General features: G+C 42.6%; 1 long non-coding RNA gene across 1 annotated transcript; it reads right to left on the bottom strand.

Annotated features, from left to right (window-relative positions):
- Window positions 1-4,131: 4,131 nt before the first annotated feature.
- Window positions 4,132-5,710, bottom strand: LOC125722862 (uncharacterized). Its single transcript, XR_007386674.1, has 3 exons — window positions 5,639-5,710; window positions 5,219-5,352; window positions 4,132-5,110 (listed from the first exon to the last, which is right to left on the bottom strand). It is a non-coding gene; the product is annotated as an uncharacterized LOC125722862 (long non-coding RNA).
- Window positions 5,711-9,259: the final 3,549 nt, after the last annotated feature.

The raw sequence follows: 9,259 nt of genomic DNA, 5'->3' as shown, positions 1-9,259 counted from the left end.
CTGGCAGACGGAGCTTGAAAATGGATGAAAGTATTTGAGGAGGAAACTATGGGACGGCTCTTGGTGATGGGGGATATAAAAGCGGTTCAGGCTTGTGTCCTGGGGGTAGACGGAATGGAGAGAATGCTGGCAGTGGTGACAGGGACTCCGTGATTGAGTGTGGCTGAAATGAAGGTGGAGCCCGTAAAGGAGGGGGAGAGCCCAGCTGCCTATCTGCAAGCCCAAGAAAAGCGGTGGAGCAGTGAGGCAGAGCAGGACCTACAGGATTTGGTGTTCAGCGGTCTGTACCGGAGGGCTCTGCAGGACACGCTCCCGAAGCCAGTGAGAAGCAGGCTAAGGCAAGTGGTGGGACTTATTACTATTCCTGAGGAGCAGCTGATCCACGCTATTGACTTGTACAGAGAGGAGGAGGACTCTGCTGAAGAGCATGAGAGGGAGCTGACGAAGAAATTGAGTCAGTCACTGCCAAAAAAACAAGGCCACTAATTGGCCTCCGGTCCCTAATTAGAACAGAGTGAGTAGATACAATGGATGGGGGTTTCCTCAGAGGGCACCCATTTACTCACAAATTTGATGATCCTAGACCCCTGGGAGACTGGGAAACAGGCTGATTCAGCTGGTGTGCTGGAGCTGTGATCAGCATAGACACACCTGTCCAACCTGCATGTTCCAGAATCTTCTTTAGTAGATGTTCAGATAGGGGCCAAAAATGTAAATATGTCTAAACTAACATCAGAGCATATCCCAGTGAATTTGTTAGGCAGAGATGCTGTGTGTCAGCTGCAGATAGACATAAAATGTACGAAGGGGGAGTAGAGGTACTCAGTGGACAGTTCACCCTTCTGCAACAAAGGTTGTTGTCCAGCAGGGATAGTATAGCTTATACGGATTAGAAGAAGTTATTGGAAAGGTTTGGGAAATCCTAGAATAGTGGGGACCATTTATACAGGAACAATATAGCAATGTGCTAAATTGGAAATAGGATAAATACAGTTGTTAGTTGTGATGGGAGATTTCAGTGATCCTGGAGTGAGGGATGAGTGGGATCGGCTGATAGATCCGCTGCCTGACCGAGAGAAAGACGGGATGCGCATGACGGCAGACTGGATAATATTAGGCCCTGAGGGAGTAGCCATTCAGATACGGAGGATGGGAGTAGTGGGAGAATGGTACAACACACCAGAGGAGGAGCCCCCCTTAGCAGTGGCTTTTAATCAGCCCACGCTGGATCTGGGAGAAATGATGGGGCGAGCAAAGCAGGTGGTTTGGGTGCCGACAGAACATGGAGGAGTGCAGGCAGCAGCAGGAGAGAAGCTGGTAAGGAGTCAGTCGAGTGCAGAGAGTGTAGGAGATTTCAGAGGTTTGTGGTTGTGGAGCATGATAGGAGTGCAGTGTGAAGGGAAATAAAGGACAGAGGAATGTTGGCAGGAGATGGAAGTGCCTGAGGAGGTGTGGTTCCGCTTTGGAACCCCGCCCCTCCCATCTGTGGTCAACCTTCCCCTTCTCAGTCTCTTATTTCTGGCCAGACGCGAGATCTTCATGGTTTATGCAGCGTGCAAGCGTTTTTCCCCTCCTTGTGTTCCTGTCTTCCTGTGTACCGATCTCTGCTTCGCCTCCTTGGCTCCGAGTCATGCCTGGCGCGCTTACTGCCATCTACGATCAGCCGACCTGGATTACCGACAGCGTCTGCCGTTTCAGCCCTCTGACAGCCGACGCCGGACCCCCGGTTACATAGGATGGATGGATGGATTCGAGCTTGTATTTGAAATAGAAACATCGCAGCGGTTCTCAGGCAACAGCTGGACATATTTATTTTTCAGCTTGGAGTTGTCTGGCTTTAAACGATTACATTGAAGCAGAGGTACTTGTTTTTGGTAAAAGCAAGAAATATAAGTTTTGTGTGTCTGTACTCTGGTCTTTACTCCCTGCACACATTGATGGCACGGAAGGACAGTCACTGCAGTCACCTATTCTCACAGACTGACTTTCTCCTTTAAGTGCTGATAATGCAGAAGAAGATGGATCATTGGCTTGCTTGCTTAATAACCACAAGCACCCATATTACAGAATGAATGAGACTGAAGTGGATGGAAGGCCACATCATTCTGTCTGCAGTGAAAGAAATAATAGGAGTTGGAATTGATTATGATTATGGAGAAAATGGCTGGCTATGGTGAGAAAGCTGTGGAAATTTGTGCCAATTCACATCGGTGAGGGCATAAAGGGTAATTTCTTTCAGTATGGGACGAATTCGCATATTTGTGCGAGGAAGGTAACAAAAGTTCACTAAAGTACACAATATTAAATTTGAATGTCTTTAATTAAAATGTTATGTACAGTATAACACTGCACCTTTTAACACTTTGCATGTCTGGCAGTGAAGGTCACATTCAGTTTGCTGAATGTATTCTCTGTCTTAAATGGTCGGTCTATTTTTCCTTCTGCTGGATGATGTACCCAATTTTCTAATAAACAAAGAGTATAATGAACAAGTTGATGTTCTGTGTGTCTGATACCTGTACGTGTTTGGCAAAGCAGTATATAGTTACTGCCTACATTTTTGGCTGTGCATGTGTGATTTTGATGGGAATATTATATTTTTATATCTGTGTGTAGATTTTTTCAGCAATAATTGAGTTTATCCTTCTGTACAGTATTTAAGGTTTTGGTAATTCATGATTTATTTGTATTTGTGCAGTGTGCAGTTACCAGGTTATAAATAAACAAATAAATAAATGTGACATCAGAAGAGATGTACAATCACAGTAAAATGTGTGAAAGTAATGGAATGTGAAAATTGTTTGTGCGTATAAGTCTCCACATGTATAAAACGGTTGTATACCATAAGGAAAAGGAGCAATGGATGAATTACATAAAGTGCTTACTGTCCAAAACGAAAATGAGTCATGTTTGGCGTAACATAAATATTCAGAATTCAAGAATCATATGTCTTTGGAATCAAGAGAACTATCAGCTAACTTCACCAAGTCACCATATGGATGCAAAATCAAAGATTTCTGCCTGGCACTAAGCATGTATTCCTCTGTCACGTCACCGGTGGGAAGTAGGACCCAAATGCAAGCTGTAGGGCAGAATCCCCTTCGTGGGGAGTTTTATTGACCACCAGGTTTGGGCATAGAGACGCAAACAGACAAGGACAACTGGAGAAGATAGGACTGGGCACTTTACCAGACTAAGGAATGGGAAAACACAAGGAAGCTGATAGTGACTGACAGAAGGGGAGGAACATGGGGTGAGACTAATAGACACCAAGCGTGGCTCATCAGGGAGGAGAACTGGAGGGTAAGGTTGACTAAATGGGCAAGACATGACAGTAAACGCCCCCCTCCCAATCCTGTGCCCTCCGGGTACAAGGGCATCATTAAGGGGACACACAGACCAGGGCAAAACCAAGGACAACAGGGGAGACTAACCCCCAGGACACAACTCATGACAGGCCAGGTAATCCAACAGGGATGCTGACTATGGACCAAAAGACAGACAGTGGGTGTCAGTGGGTAAGTGGGAACAAAGGACACAGTAGAAGGAGACAAAAGGGAGGGATTGGGCATCAAAAGGACCAAAGACGACACAGGGACAGACAAGGCAGGACACAACCAGACAAGAGAGGCAAGCAACGGAACCAGTGCAACAATAATATGGCCAGGAGAGGGGAACCTAAAGCGGGAAGCAAGAGTGACTGGAGTGGGGGCTGGAACAGTGAAATCAGGCTAAGAGGTGAAACCAGGGAGAGCCACGGGGAAGCAAGACTACAGACCAAAGACTGAGGTATTAGGAGGGGCAAGACACTAGGTAGCATGGGAGGTAAAGTGAACAGTTCAGGGCCTCTGATGGGCTCCGGGGTGCCGCAGAAGGGTCACGGCCAGGGGGGCCTTTGGAATCCTGTCTGGGTCTGTAGAAGCTCTACTCGTCTGTGGCAGCCGAGGGAAGAACAGCATCGGTAGACGGCGAGGGGTTGGCAGAGTCGGAGGGTGTCGAGGGGCAGGCAGGACAGGAACTGGACCAAACCAGGGACCCTGCAAAACAAAAACACAGGCCAGTACCAGCGCCATGAGGAGACCGGAGGTGGTTCCTTTTGGGAACCATTGGATGGGATAACCTGAAAGACCATCTTGGACCAAGCCTGGATCAGGAGGCAGGTCTGGGTAGCATAACCTCGTTTTTTCCTCCTGGACCTCAGCCCACGACTGGATTTCCGTTGACCCTGCCGTTGTCGCGGCGATAGCCTCCTCGGCTGGGGAAACTTTGGCCACGGGGCTGACACCACGGAGTGGGACTCAGGGCAAGACCTGGAGGCTCCCACTCCATGTCCTCCGGGGGAATGTCCTCCAGGTCAGCCCCCTCTGGGCTGGCATTGTCCGGAGAGTCTGATGACAGGCTGGTGATGCCTTAATCCAGGCTGGCTGTGCCTTAATCCATACTAAATGTAATTAAACATAATGAAATTTAAAAGAATAAAATGGTAATTAGAGGAAAATTTAACGTGTAAGTTTTAAAAAATGGGCTTTTCCTTTTATCCAGATGTCTGCAAGCGCTGTGACTCTGTGATGAATGGTGACGTATGAGATCCTGAGACTGGGCGACGCTTCCAAGGATGGGTGGCAGGTGGCATTTCCCAGGAATTACAGGCTGGAGATGCCTGAGGAGCTCTCCTGGAGGGAAGACAGAAAGAGAAGAAGGGAACAAGCAGAGGCTGTGGGGAGAAAAAGACTGCAGAACCAGTTAAAGTTGTACAGCTGGATGGTACAAATGCCCTCAAGTCTTGGTCCACGAGGGTTCCTGTTTTTAATTTACAAAAAAACAATAAATTAATTTAAAATAAATCTTAAGGCTTATCATTTACATCTGTCTAGTAGTTAAAACACATACAATCGATTAACTTACCTGGTGATTTTGGAACTTCCGACTCCAAAGCAAAATAATACAGATTACAAGTAAATGCATCATTCTACTTGGGGAAAAGGGATAAATTAAATAAAGGGTTAACTTTGGAATCTAAATCAAAAACAGCAATATCATATCAAGGGTCTTCAATACCTTTTTCCTGTGTCTGCTCCCTTTACATGTAGATACTGATATAAACACGTACCTATAAAATATATTATGTTTAGTTTATAAGCTTATTTCATTATAACAAACAAGCACAATCCATAAGTGCACTAGGCCTAACACATGGTTCAGAAGCCTCCTACCCCACCTTACACCAGCCACATGGACACCATCTGTCCAACTGGGCAACCTCAGCGTCTTGTGCCTCCTGAAACGCCACCTCAGTTTCTTCTTCTTCCTCACATCCTTCTTCCTGAATGGTTTCCAGCCATGATCTGCCTCCTTGTGACACAATAGATCCCAAAGCATTCCCTCTACTTTTCTCTCCTTCTCCCTTAACCTCCTCCACATTCACTCCTACCTCACATCCATTCTCCTCACCTCCATTTACCATATGCATTCCATTCATACCAGCCTCCGCCCCCTCCATCTCACCATTGGACGCCCCTTTCTGATACCTCCACATTTTCCCAAGTAGCCCTTCCCAATCCCTCCTTATCCCCCCCAACCTGGACAGTGGGGGTGTCGCTCGTGAGCACTCCTCCACATTGTCTCCCCAGTCGATCACCTTGTCACACAGGTTCCAGGCATCCCAGTACTGGGTGTTGATCCAGGCAACCGCTGTCTGAATTTGCTTTCTGAGGAGTAAATGATAGATAGTTAACCAACTATTTACAGTGATAATTAAATGAATAAAGACCAGACAGATCTTCAACCATAAAAAAACAGTTGCTATAATTATTATAATCATGGGAGTAAATTTCATTTAACAGTAGGGGGGGACAATAAATATAACATTTCTCATAAGCAATTTTTGAAGGGGACACAAATAATACAGTCAAATTGTACTTATGAAGATTTGTCCTCACAGTGAAAAACATTACTTCTGTCATTACTATTGTAGCAGGGAGACTGTGTCATTATGCTTATTTTCAAAGTTTTTCTCAGGTTAAATGACAAAGCAGATTTTTCTTCAAAACTATTTATTGCATTTTTTGTTATGTTGTTTACGGTCAAGCCATCAACATACAATAAAATTTAAACATGACTATTATTGTGAAAAAGATATCACATAAGTAATGTTTTGCATCAAAATCAACAATTAAATAACCAATTTACAGTAACTGTTCTATGCAAAAAAAAAAAAACATCTGCAATTTAAAGCAAACTTACATTAATGAATGGACACTAAACAAAAGTACCAAATGTGTTTTTCCTGGTATCACGGGGCCCCACAAACTCCTGGCATATGTTGTTTATGTTAAAGTTGTCCAGCTCATCTTTCTGCATATTCAGACTAACAGACTGTTAAGTCCATCGTGGCCCATAGTAGCCCTTAGCCACGTCTTTAGTCTGCGCAATGCACTGAAGCTCCTCTCAGCTTCACATGAGGACACTGGAACCACCAACAAAATTCTGACAAGGACCTCAATCTGGTTAAACAAGCCTGAAGGGCCAGTGCTTTGGACAGGATCTTAGTCCGTATTCAATAAGCCTTTAGGTGAAAGGAGGTGTAAGAATGAGGATCTTTCCCCTTTTTAAGCATGAGAAATATTAGCTTGGGCAAGAGGTTCAGGTTGTTGAACATGTCCAATAGGAGAGAGGACAACTGGGGCCATAACTTTTTATAGAACTCTGAAGGAAAGCCATCGGGTCTGGGACATTAACCACTTTGCGAAGCAGCCGCCATGGTGGTCAGTTCAGTTACAGTGAGAGTGATAGTGACATCTAAATCATTCACAGCCACACATTCCTATGAAGGAATGGCTAAATCCCTAAAGAAACTATTGAACTCTAGACAACAAGTGAGAGGAGAAAAGCTTGAATGCATTATTCATTTCTAGAGGATTTGCTCGTAATAATGAGACCTTGTTTGCATCAGTAGTTCAGCAGTATGTTGAGACACTAGAAATTCATATTCTGCTTGTATCGTTAGATGCTCCTTATAAACATCAGCAGATGGGGAGAAACATATCAATTGTCAAGATCTGCTTCACGCTGTGTTAAATATGCCATCTTCTCCTTCCACAGCTCTCTATCATTGCTTACATATCAGATAATCTGCCCACTAGTATCGGTCTGCAAGGTTTCCAGCGATATGGAAACAAATACATCTGGAGATTTATTTAAAGAAAGAAAATTGGCAATTTGTTGTGAAATAAAATCAACAACGAAAGCATCTGAGTGTTGAACCGTCAAGGACACCATGTTCTAACAAAATTTTCGAGGAGACTGGAGCATGATCTGAGAAAGCTATTTTATCATAGCTACTCAGATATTGAGCAAGAAGTCTCTTATCAACTGCTCTTATCGACAATAGATAAACTATAGTGAGATGTTGGATATTTAAGTTATTTAATTTGTATGTTGATATTTTTTGCAGTCTGATTGAAAGATAATTCATTGCAGCTCTGAAGATAATTCTAAAGGTTCTAAACAAAAATAAATAAAAGACATTCCTTCCTTTGTTAAAAGGTTCTAAACAAACTGAAAACAACCCATTTGTTGTTACAATCGTCCTTAGTAATTGCTCATCCTGAATATAATTGTTAAAATAAAAGCAATACAAGTCTTTATTCCACTTTGTCATTTTTAAAATTGAAATACTGTCAAACAGAGATTCTAACTATGAACAAAAAACATATAATTTTAAATTTGAATTAAGCATATTTGCAAAAAAAATGTACTGTATATGAAGAATCGTTTTGGAATCGGATCGTGGATCCCAGAATCGTAATTGGATCGGATCGCAAAGTACCTAAAGATTCCCACCCCTAAGTGACAGTCACATAATGTTGGTGGGCTTGAGAGGTCTGGTGTGCTGTACATTTTTCAGTGGCTTTCTTCCAATTTCTAAAGCCTGTACTAACGAAAGCGGCATCAGGTCTATGACCTAAAGAGGACTGGTTTGAAACACCTTTGCTGAAGTAAAAACATAACACCCCTTACACTGATGGACTGTAATTTAGCCATGGAAAGTCTTGATACGATTTCTCTTGAAATGTCAATGACTTCTTTGAAAACATTTGTTTTTCGATACACTGGGGAGGTAGTTGTGCAGGCACTGAGATCTAAACTAAAAACTGTGCTCCCTGTGCTGCTGCTGGCAATATCATCTCTTTGTTCTGCTGTCTCCGGCTCCCTCCCTGGTTCTGAATCTGCCCCTTCCTCTACTCTCACTGTCTCAGAACAGACTGACTCCTAAAGCAGAAATAATGCAGGAAAAGATGTTTTCCATACTCATAATACTCAACTTGTTTACATTACACTTGTTAAATTGACAGATCATACTGTAAATTGGTGAGCCTGTGATGTTCATCTACTGAACAGCCACAACTCAGAAAACATTAAAGAAATTGTTCATCCAAAAAAAAATTCTGTCCTTATCCCTTCAATAAAAGCACAACACACTTACCTGACACTGTACATCTGAATGACCCTGCTCTACCTGTCCCTCAATAATTTCTGTCTCCTTTGCCTGCGATTGATATTGTGACATTAGTAGTCATAAGTACCCATTCTTAAAGCCAAATTGCCATAATATGTGAACTTTTCGTTTCGTTACTTGGCGTTTAGGTGCACTGAAAAATGTTCCTATGTCCATTTTCCTTTTCTCTGTCATTTTACCTAGTCTATGACACTGCAAGGCAAGGCGAGTTTATGCTGTAGCACATTTCATACACAATGGTAATTCAAAGTGCTTTACACAAAGAAAGTAAAACTAACATAAAATAATCACAACAATAAAAACAAGGAATTAAAAAAAGTTTCAATTTGTATTTAAAATGAATTAAGACACTTAAGAACAGAATAGAAACTGATTATACAAAAAAATACAGTGGGGTCAGTTTGGACGTAGCACAGTGCTCATTTAGTAAATGCACAGCTAAACAATATGCTAACTGTGGCCGTTAATGTTAAGTTAATATTATGCCAGGTCGTCACAAATAAAACAATGCATTGGAAACTGCTTTGGCGCGTTAGTTGCAGTGCACTATGGAACAAGTTATTGTAAACAAGCGAACGTTAACTACACAAGTAATATTTTAGTCGCTAATATATCAAATTCATGGGAAATTACATCGGTAATCAGCTTTTTTGCCGAAACTAATTTATGAATGAGTATGCATTAACTACATTAAAGATAATCTCTTTATTTAAAGTGAATAAAATACCCTACTTACTGGAA

This window comes from Brienomyrus brachyistius, unplaced genomic scaffold (assembly GCF_023856365.1).
Source record: "Brienomyrus brachyistius isolate T26 unplaced genomic scaffold, BBRACH_0.4 scaffold43, whole genome shotgun sequence".
Lineage (NCBI taxonomy): Eukaryota > Metazoa > Chordata > Actinopteri > Osteoglossiformes > Mormyridae > Brienomyrus > Brienomyrus brachyistius.
Note: the sequence above shows the minus strand (reverse complement) of the source record. Positions and strands in the feature narration are given on the sequence as shown.